At 45.0% G+C, this 10,734-nt stretch overlaps 1 long non-coding RNA gene across 1 annotated transcript; it reads left to right on the top strand.

Annotated features, from left to right (window-relative positions):
* The first annotated feature begins 258 nt into the window (after nt 1-258).
* Nucleotides 259-8,606, top strand: LOC128404940 (uncharacterized). Its single transcript, XR_008328201.1, has 3 exons — nt 259-451; nt 6,227-6,345; nt 7,676-8,606. It is a non-coding gene; the product is annotated as an uncharacterized LOC128404940 (long non-coding RNA).
* Nucleotides 8,607-10,734: the final 2,128 nt, after the last annotated feature.

Consider the following 10,734-nt stretch of genomic DNA (forward strand, 5'->3'; position numbering starts at 1 on the left):
TGGGATTCTTATGCGCTCCTTCCTCGCTCTCCATTGGCAGCCGCCGCCGCCGATCATCTCCGCAGCCTGCCTCCAAATCCTGCAGCCGCGCGTGCTGAGCTCTCACCGGCTTGCGATTGGTGGGGCCGCTTTTCAGTCTGGGAAATAGCTTTCAGTTGCTGCCGATGAGAAACGATGCGTGCCTTAATGCCCCGCCTTAACGGGGTTCTCAGTCCCGCCCCCAACGTAGAGGAAGCCGATAGGGCAAAATAAAAACGTGCGTGTTGCCCTGGCAACGAGGCTTCGGCCTGCGGTCCTGTCAAGCGAGGACCACAGGGAGCGAGAGGGAGCCTTCCTTGCCTAGGCAGGAGTTGATAGAAAGTTGAGGGGGTGCGAGGGTTGGCTGAATTCCCCCCTACCAAGACAAGCAAAAACTCCCTGCAAGTAGAAGATGAGCACACAGGCAATAAAAGTACTCACCCACTCAGCTCTCTAGCTAGCTTTCTGCCTGCAGGGACTTTAACCACCAGGGATGGGGGCATTCAATCTAGTTGCAGCAGAGGGAGAAATGGAAGAGAGCTCCATGGCCTCAGCTGACAGGATAGCACACAACATGCTTGCTGCTCTTGAGAGTTAAAACACACACAACAGTTGATAACTAACGGGGGGGGGGGACTGCCTAAGGCAGGGGTCAGCAAACTTTTTCAGCAGGGGGCTGGTCCACTATCCCTCAGACCTTGTGGGGGGGGGGTCCAGACTATATTTGGGGGGGGGGGAATATGAACAAATTTGTATGCCCCACAAATAACCCAGAAATGCATTTTAAATAAAAGGGCACATTCTACTCATGTAAAAACACGCTGATTCCCGGACTGTCCACGGGCCAGATTGAGAAGGTGATTGGGCCGGATCCGGCCCCCAGGCCTTAGTTTGCCTACCCCTGGCTTAAGGCATATGGCATTACAATATTCTATGCTACAGCATTAACCCTTTAGGATGCACCTATATACACAGGAGCCGCAGAAAGAAATGGACATTGATAAATTTGTGAAAATTAATGTGAAATAGACTCAGAGTCGCAAAGTGATTTCATGCTCTTTATTCAGCTCATAGTGGTGAGGAGGAATGAATGAATGTCCCCTCAAGGTATCTGCTTTATATACATTATTTACACAATGGGCTGCACATGATTGGCTAATTCCGGAATTCTACTGTAAGCCAATCAGGTTGTGGATTCACTTCTATCTGGAGCATGATTGGGTGGTTCCTGCCAACCAATCATACTGCTGCATTGTTCTAGGACCACTCAGACTGCTGCATTCTGAATCCTATTGTTCTAGGACCAATCAGACTGCTGCCTTTTGGATCCTATTGTTCTAGGACCAATCAGACTGCTGCAGTTTGGATCCTATTCAACTCAGTACATAACATAATGGATTACAAAAAATCTCCCAGGAAAATAAGTTAATGCTGAACTATAAAATAACGGAGCAGGAAATAGAAGGGGCCATTCAGAATATGCAATTGGGTAAATCCCCAGGACCGGATGGATTGACTTCAAGATACTACAGATCTCTGAAATAATGGTTAATACAACCTTTAAAGGAAGTCTGTAATGAAATACTGGAAGGGAAAAGGGCACCAGAGTCGTGGAAGGAAGCTTATATTACACTTATACCGAAAATAGAAACTGAAAAGACACAGCTTAAGAACTACCACCCCATATCACTGCTGAATGTGGATTATAAAAATTTTGCAGATATTTTGGCCAAAAGATTAAAAAAAGGTGTTAGTAGAAGAAATTCATAAAGATCAAGCGGGCTTTCTCCCGGGCAGACACTTGTCTGACAACACGAGGAACATAATTAATATTTTAGAAAAATTACAAGTGAAGTTTAATACTAAAGCAGTTTTGATATTTGTGGACGCGGAGAAAGCCTTTGACAATATTTCTTGGAGTTTTATGAAGAAGAATTTACAGGGGATGGGGTGGGTCAAGGGTTTGGAAATGGTATAGGTGCAATTTATTCAGAACAGAAGGTTAAATTAATTGTGAATAACATAGTGACGGAAGAATTTAAGATTGAGAAAAGAACACGACAAGGTTGCCCAATCTCTCCATTGCTTTTTATATCGGTCCTGGAGGTTTTGCTAAATATGATTAGAAGGGACCAATCGGTAAAAGGTATACAAGTGGGAGCTAAACAGTACAAATTGGAAGCATTTGCTGATGATTTGGTATTGACCTTACAGGAGCCAGAATCTAGTACTAAAAGAGTACTAGAATTGATTCAAGAATTTGGTCAGGTAGCAGGCTTTAAGTTGAACAAGACGAAAACTAAGGTTTTAGAGAAAAATCTAACTGTGATTGAGACAGATAAGTTTCAGAAGGAGACAGGTTTAACACTGGTCAAGAAAGTGAAATATTTAGGGGTTAACATGACTGCTAAGAACGTGAATTTATTTAAGGATAACTATGAAAAATGTTGGACTGAAGTGAAAAGGGACTTAGAAATATGGTCAAACCTTAAGTTATCACTGTTAGGCCGAATTGCTGTGATAAAAATGAATGTATTGCCAAGGATGCTGTTTATGTTTCAAACATTGCAAATTTTGGACAAAATGGTCTGTTTCAAGAAGTGGCAGAGAGATATCTCTAGATTTGTCTGGCAGGGCAAGAAGCCTCGTATAAAATTTAAGATATTAACTGATGCTAAAGAAAGAGGTGGATTTGCCCTGCCAGACCTTAAACTTTACTATGAATCAGCCGCTTTTTGCTGGCTGAGAGAATGGATGCTTCTTGAAAACACTGATGTGCTGGATTTGGAAGGTTTCAACAATGTATTTGGTTGGCATGCATATCTGTGGTATGACAAGGTTAAAGCACACAAAGCATTTAAAAACCATATTGTCAGAAAAGCATTGTTTAATGTCTGGATAAGATATAAGGACTTGTTAGAAAATAAAACCCCGAGATGGCTGTCACCAATGGAAGCAAAGGCTCAGAAAAAACTCAATATGGAGGCCAAATGGCCGAAGTATTGGGAAATTCTGGAGCCAGAGGGAGATAGATTAAAACTGCAGAGTTTTGAAAAATTAAAAAACAGAGTGCGAGACTGGCTCCATTATTATCAAATAATGGAGACATATAATTTGGACAAAAAACTAGGCTTCCAGGTGGAAAAATCAAAATTGGAAACAGAACTGTTAGACCCCCAAAGTTAAGAATCTGTCAAGAATGTATAACTTGCTGTTGAAATGGAATACTCAGGATGAAACGGTGAAATCTGCTATGATTAAATGGGCACAAGATGTTGGACATAACATTATGATGGCTGACTGGGAACAGTTATGGACCACAGGTATGAAGTTTACAGCATGTAATGCCTTAAAAGAGAATCTAATGAAAATGATTTATAGGTGGTATATAACACCAGTCAAGCTTGCAAAAATCTACCATTTGCCCGATAATAAATGTTGGAAATGTAAGGAGACTGAAGGTACATTCTTTCACCTTTGGTGGACATGCCCAAGGATTAAGAATTTCTGGGAGATGATTTATAATGAAATGAAAAAGGTATTTAAATATACCTTCCTGAAGAAACCAGAGGCCTTTCTCCTGGGCATGGTCGGCCAATTGGTGCCAAAGAAGGATAGAACTTTCTTTATGTATGCTACAACAGCAGCAAGAATACTCATCGCAAAGCACTAGAAGACACAAGATCTACCCACCCGGGAAGAATGGCAGATGAAGCTGATGGACTACATGGAATTGGCGGAAATGACTAGCAGAATCCGAGACCAGGGAGAAGAGTCGGTGGAAGAAGATTGGAAAAAATTTAAAGTATATTTACAGAAATATTGTAAAATTAATGAATATTAGAAGGATGCTGGAATGAAGTTATATGGTTTTAGCAGAAATGTTATAAAGAATGAAGTAAAAACAGATTGTTAATGGGCCAAAGTGAAAAATTTAAGGTCAGATTGTGGTAAGATAAATTATAGAACAAAAATCAAGAAAGATGGGAAGGATTTGCTGAAATAAATAATTGAACTAGAATACAAAAAAGGGAGGTGCGAGGAGGTCGATGAAACAAGTAAATGAAAGATAAAGATATGGAAATATTGGATGTGTTTTTTAAATGTTTTTTTTGTAGTTTTGCTGTATTGTTTTTTGTTTTTCTTTTCATCTTTGATGTACTGTAAGGTATTGTTTTGTTTTATTTAACTTTTTATTGTTTCTTTTTTCCCCTGTAACTATTAAACCTTTAATAAATATCATTTTTTTAAAAAGAAAAAAACCCCTTTAGGATGCACCATTCCCAAAATCATTTCAGTGCTATCGTCAAGTAGTATGTTGATCTAGGATTCCACAAGGCTACACACTTTCTGCCAGAGGTGTAGCCAGTGGGGGGCAGGGGACAGCTGTCCCCCGAACTCAATACAAATCAATACAAATATGAGGTTCTGCCCCAGCAACAAAAATCCTGGCTATGTCCGTGCTTCCTGTTTCATTTTTGTTGCTATTTAGATATGTACTCATTCTGAACTTAGAGAGCAAGGTGACTCACAGTACTTATGCTATATAAGACTTATTTCTCCCTCCTAAATGTTCACAATCTAAATTGCATTCATTCTGTTTTCCTCAAAAGCTCTCTTAGCCACAATATTAGAAGTTCAGCCAGAATGTGTACTTCAGATGAAGAAAAGTACTTCCAGGGCCAAGAAGACTGCTTGAGACATACCAATTTTGGCAGCACAAGTTTAATGAGGCAGAGTAGTAGATAGATACATAATTTTCAGGAAGTGGCCCTTGCACTTGTAAGTTGGGTTTTGCTGTAGATGAGAATGAGAGTAAGAATGACTAACTTCTATGAAGAAACTGCCACAGGTGTAAGCAAAGCATACTGTGTGCTCATTTGACACTGTGTGTATGTGTGCATGTGTGACATGATGTCTGACAGAGAATTTGTGCAGCTGGAAAATCTGCTTTTAAAACCCCCTGAAGGGATGCTAAAAAAAGAACTTGAGGAGCACATTGCTAAACAAAAACATGAAGAATGCCACCAACAAAAATTCATTTAAATACATTAGTAGCAAGAGATTGGCTAGGGCGGGGTGTTGGACCTTTAGATGACAACAGAGTAAAAGGTGTGCTAAAGGGTTTTTTTGCATCTGTCTTCACAGCAGAACATATAGGGCAGATTCCTGGGCCTGAACTTTCACAAGAAGGAAGTCTGAGGAATTGAGGCAAATAGAAGTGACAAGAGATGTTCTAGGGCTTCTTGATAAAATAAAAACTGACGAATCACTGAGTCTGGATGACTCTTCTAGCAAAAATACATAACAACAACAACAACAACAACAACAGCAACAACAATCATGATCATAATAATTTATTTATACCCCGCCCATCTGGCTGGGTTTCCCCAGCCACTCTGGGCGGCTTCCAACAGAATATTAAAATACAATAACCTATTAAACATTAAAAGCTTCCCTAAAGAGGGCTGCCTTCAGATGTCTTCTAAAAGTCTGGTAGTTGTTTTTCTCTTTGACATCTGGTGGGAGGGCGTTCCACAGGTGCTACTACTGAGAAGGCCCTCTGCCTGGTTCTCTGTAACTTGGCTTCTCTCAGCGAGGGAACCGCCAGAAGGCCCTTGGCACTGGACCTCAGTGTCCGGGCTGAACGATGGGGGTGGAGACACTCCTTCAGGTATACTGGACTGAGGCCGTTTAGGGCTTTAAAGGTCAGCACCAACACTTTGAATTGTGCTCGGAAACGTACTGGGAGTCAGTGTAGGTCTTTCAAGACCGGTGTTATATGGTCTCGGCGGCCGCTCCCAGTCACCAGTCTAGCTGCTGCATTCTGGATTAGTTGTAGTTCCTAAGAAAACGATACAGTGAACCCACAACTTGAGCTCAATTTAAATAACACCATTGCAACCTTATGTGGGGTGGAGGGGAATGAATAAATAAATGGAGAGCGGAGAAACCATTTATATGTCCTCCCCCACATGGGCACCCAGCAAGTTTTCCTTGCTTACTGGGCTCTGAGAAGCTCTTATATTGTGGTATTCTTCCTTGCAATCGTCTGATGACAGGTGGTCTAGAAACAAAACCATTGATGACAAGAGAGCACGCCAACCCAGTAATTCTGCCCTATGTGCTTTTCACTGAAGTGCATGGCACTGTTTATATCTCAGATTTTGCAATGTCCTGTTTTTCTTCGCTTTTTTATTTATCTCAGCACTTCTTAGGCTCTGACTGTGCCCTCGTGTCATCCTAACTGGAGATGGAACCCTGGCTGTGCTGTGTGCCCCAGCCTGGCACAGAATTGAATACGCTGGCAAACATAACAAGGAAGAGGTGAGGGAACCAATAACAAAACAATAAACAAAAAAAGTGTTTATATAGCCATCACTTACGCCAAGCCAGGAAAGGAAGCTATAAATAGTGCTTTCAAGCCAGCTAGTCAGATGTTACTGTTTGGCAGTCTTCAAACAAAGAACTCTGTCCTTTTGCTGCCAAGTTAAGTTCAGCCCTGTAACACTTCTGTTTTTCTCCAACCTAGATAATTTTGCATATCAGATTCTTTTATGTCTGAAAATCTGGTAGGCTGGAAGTATGCAGTCAAGACATTGAGGCAGGCTGTCTGCAGCAGCAGAGAAATTGAGTTCCAGGAAAAATGATAAACCCAGAACTAGATTTTGAAACAAATTCTACTGTCTGAAATAAAGCACTGAAACTACGCACATGTCTTGGGCTCAGCCCTGGTTCAAATTAAGCCTTACACGTGGGCCAAATCTGGAAGCTTTTTTTTTTGGCCAAGTGAAGTGAGTCCCTTGTCCATGGCTTCACAGAATTCCTCTATCTCATCCCAATGACATATGGGAAACTACAAGTGATCCATTCCAGAGTCACTGAAATATTCCTGGCATCTGCTTTCGGAGCTGTATAAATTTGCATGACAATCAGAAAAACCAGAACCACCTGCTCTTGTTTACCAACTCTTGCATTGCATAATTCAGGGCTCCCCAAAGTGGGGACATGAAAAGCCTGTAGGGACGAGTGATGGGCAGACAAGTATGTTTTTATTAAAACTGCACCATCACAAATCTGAGTAGAATGCCATATTCCTTTTGAGGGCAAAGCAAGTTACTTTATAGTTGGCTTTTTCTGCGATGGTGCTGCTACTGCCGCACAATCCAAAATTCACTATATCTGCACATTTGTTAAAGGCACAGATGTTGTCTTTCTAAGGGGATGTTGACTAGAGTGCATACAGCCCTGCTGGATCAGACCACAGTTCCTTCTGCTTTAACATCCTGCTTCCAGCAGTGGCCAGCTTCCAGGTAGTCCCCAGTCAGGGCAAGAAGGCAACAGCCCAACCCTTTGCTAATCCCTTAGCATCTAGTGTTCAGATATAAGCTGTTGTTAAGCACCTATCATGACTAATACCTGCTGATAAAGCCGCACATGTTGTCTGCATAAACTTGTCTAGCCTTTTTGTATCTAAGCCTAAGCCAACCCCACATCTCATGGCAGCAAATTGCATAAGTGAATCATAAATTGTGTGAAAAAGTACTTTCTTGTTCCCTTCCTGAATCTACTGCTCATCCATTTCACTGGATGGCCTCATGCCTTAGTGTTATGACAGACAGATAAATGCCTACTCAGCTTCCTGTTTTCGTTGCAGCTGTCCCGATTCCTGAGTTTTCCACTAGAGCCAGTTTTCCTTGAAGATTCAGTGAGCTCAAGTCTCTCTCAATACGTTTTTGGAGCCTTGTAAAGAATGGGGAGACAAATGAAGATTACCAGTTGATAGGAATCACAGGTGGGCAGATTCCTGTTGCGTTCATGCCCAGTGTGCAGGCTTCCCACTGGCATCTAATCAACTACAGGAAGAACAGAATGCTGGGCTGGATGGGCCATAGGCCTGATCCAGGAATCTTGTCTTACGTTCCTATGAAGACCACCTCAGAACCTGCTCCAGTTGGACTTTTCCCCACACCACAGGGCTATCTACAGTCAGGGCTTGTAAACACTACAGCTTTACAGCACACATGAAACATATTTCCCCCCTCCAATAATTCTCCATGCTGTAGTTACAATTCCCAGCAACCCTTAACAATACAAGCAGCAACCATTTTGCATGTGCCCAACTGATGCACAACCACTGACACCTGGGTCCTTTTGGATCTGGAAGAGGGCAGAATGGGAGCATAACAGGGCGAAGTGGATTTATGTGTCGTCCACCAATGCACAGGGAAGCCAGGAACGAACTCCCCCGTGCAAAATGGTTGCCACCTGTGCTTCAAAGACCACCTCTCCCTACATCTGGACCCTGTGATCATAATCCGAGGCCTTTCTTTGTGTGTCCCCTGCATGAGAGGTCCGAAAGGCAGCAACACAAGAGCGGGCCTTTTCTGCAGTTGCTCCCTACTTATAGGATACTCTCCCCAGGAAAGCTTGCCTGGCACCTTCATTACATACCTTTAGGCGGCAAGCAAATACATTTCTCTATAACCAGGCCTTGGGCTGATAACATTCTATGGCCTTTTAAAAGTGTTTTTTTAATGTATTTTGTGTTTTAATTTTGTGTTTTTATGTTGTGAACCACCTTGTGATCTTTGGATGAAGGGTTGTATACAAATTTTATTACTACTACTACTACTACTATTATTATTAATAGTAAGAATAAACAAACTACAGTGCCCGGAATTCTTTGAGAGGGGAAATGTGCTTTGAATGTGTAAGAAGTCCAGTAGAGGGAGGGAGGCAGGTGAAGACCACCTTGGCAACTATTCCATCTGGACTGTCTGCTTCCCAAGACAGACACATTCTACCATTAAGTGCCCTGTGGGAAGGATGACTTTTTATATGTTGCTGTTGTTTATTGTGGTAGTTTAAAAATGTAGTTTAATATAAGCTGCCTTTGAAGGAATTGTATCCTGAAAGGCAGGATATAAACAATGGGCTAGCGCAAGGATAATAACAGAAATGAATTTGTTTATATCATGGTCCACATACCCTGTTAAAGCATGTGGGCATCATTGTCAGGTGTGCATGCAGGAGCCAGGCCCTGTGACCAGGACTAGGGCTTTCCTAAGTTTGTTCTGGAGAGGCAAGGCGTGGCCTCACAGGTGAGGACGATTGGTAACTCACAGCACCTGGTGGCGAGAGCTGGGAAGGGATATAAGGCCAGCATTTCCCTTCAGCTCTTTGCCACAGCAACATGTTCCCTGCCTTGCTGTGTTTGGTTCTTTGACTCCTTGCTCCCCTGCCTTTGTGACTCCTTGCTCCTCGGACCCCTGCCTTCGTGACTCCTTGCTTCCTGACCCTTGGAACCTTGGCTTCTTGACTCCCAGCTCTCTGATCCTCGGACTCTTGGCTTCCCAACTCCTGGCTTCTGGACTCCCGTTCCTGCTCCCACCCTGCCATCTTGCCCCCGGTCCCGACGTCCCCAGCTGGGACTTTGATCGCCCGTGAACCGGACCATGATAATCGTCCTGTTCTGTTGATTCCTCCAGTTTATTCAGGGGGAATAAAATCAGGGCATTTTGCAGCTGGACAGAGAATGGAACCCAACTTGCCCTAACTTTGTGAACCTGGAACCAGGTAGTCTTTAAGTGTTTGGCAGTTTCTCTTCCAAAGGTGAAGAGCCGCAGAGGAAAGCTGGTGGCAGTCACTGGATAACAGATTGCAGTCCCAAAAACTTATTGCTGGTGTGTGGGTCTGAAGTACAAACATGCAGATATTCCAGAGAAGTGCTGTAAGTGTCCTGGGAGGTGGGCATGTGTGTGAGAGGAGGAAAAAGTCATTTTAAAGGTCAAATGCCTGTCATTCAGATTGCAGCTGATGACTTTGATGTAATATCCTTAACCTTAAAGGTAAAGGGACCCCTGGCCATTAGGTCCAGTCGTGGCCAACTCTGGGGTTGCGGCGCTCATCTCGCTCTATAGGCCAAGGGAGCCGGTGTACAGCTTTCGGGTCATGTGGCCAGCATGACTAAGCCGCTTCTAGCGAACCAGAGCAGCGCACGGAAACGCCGTTTACCATCCCGCCAAGCGGTACCTATTTATCTACTTGCACTTTGACGAACTGCTAGGTTGGCAGGAGCAGGGACCAAGCAATGTCTGATCTGCAAGTCCTAGGCTCTGTGGTTTAACCCACAGCGCCACCCGTGTCCAGTGGCGTAGCGTGGGGGGTGCCAGGGGTGCCGGCCGCACCGGGCGCAACGTCTGGGGGGGGCGCGAGTCCAGAGGGAAGGGACAAGTTCCTTCCTCCGCCGGGCTCCCCGCCGCCACCACCAGCCTTGCGCCCTAGCGCGCACCCACCCCACCCCCCGCCGCCGCCGCTGCGGCTGCGCTCCACTCACTGCTCGCAGGAGGAGCAGCCGCTGCAGCAGCGCCGCCACCAACGCCTGGCCGGGCACCGGCAGCCTCCGCACCCCGACGCCGACGCCATCCCCTCGGCCCAGCCACAGGTGGCGGCTGCTTCTGCCGACTGGGAGGGAGGAGAGCTCCGAGGGGCCTCGACGCGCCCTGCCCTCCCCAAAACCCTCCGAGAGGAAGCCGGCGGGCGGGCGAGGGTCTCCCGGCGGAAGGGGGCGCCGCTGGCTCCGGCTCTCAGCGCAAGTCTCAGCCGCGGGGGGGGGGGCGAGGACGGAGCTCGGCTGGAAGCCCCCGGACCCGGCCGGGAGGAGGAGAGGCGCTCGCCAAGCCCGGATCTGGAGCGCCTCGGAGCGCGGGCTCC

The sequence above is a fragment of the Podarcis raffonei genome, chromosome 17, assembly GCF_027172205.1.
Source record: "Podarcis raffonei isolate rPodRaf1 chromosome 17, rPodRaf1.pri, whole genome shotgun sequence".
Lineage (NCBI taxonomy): Eukaryota > Metazoa > Chordata > Lepidosauria > Squamata > Lacertidae > Podarcis > Podarcis raffonei.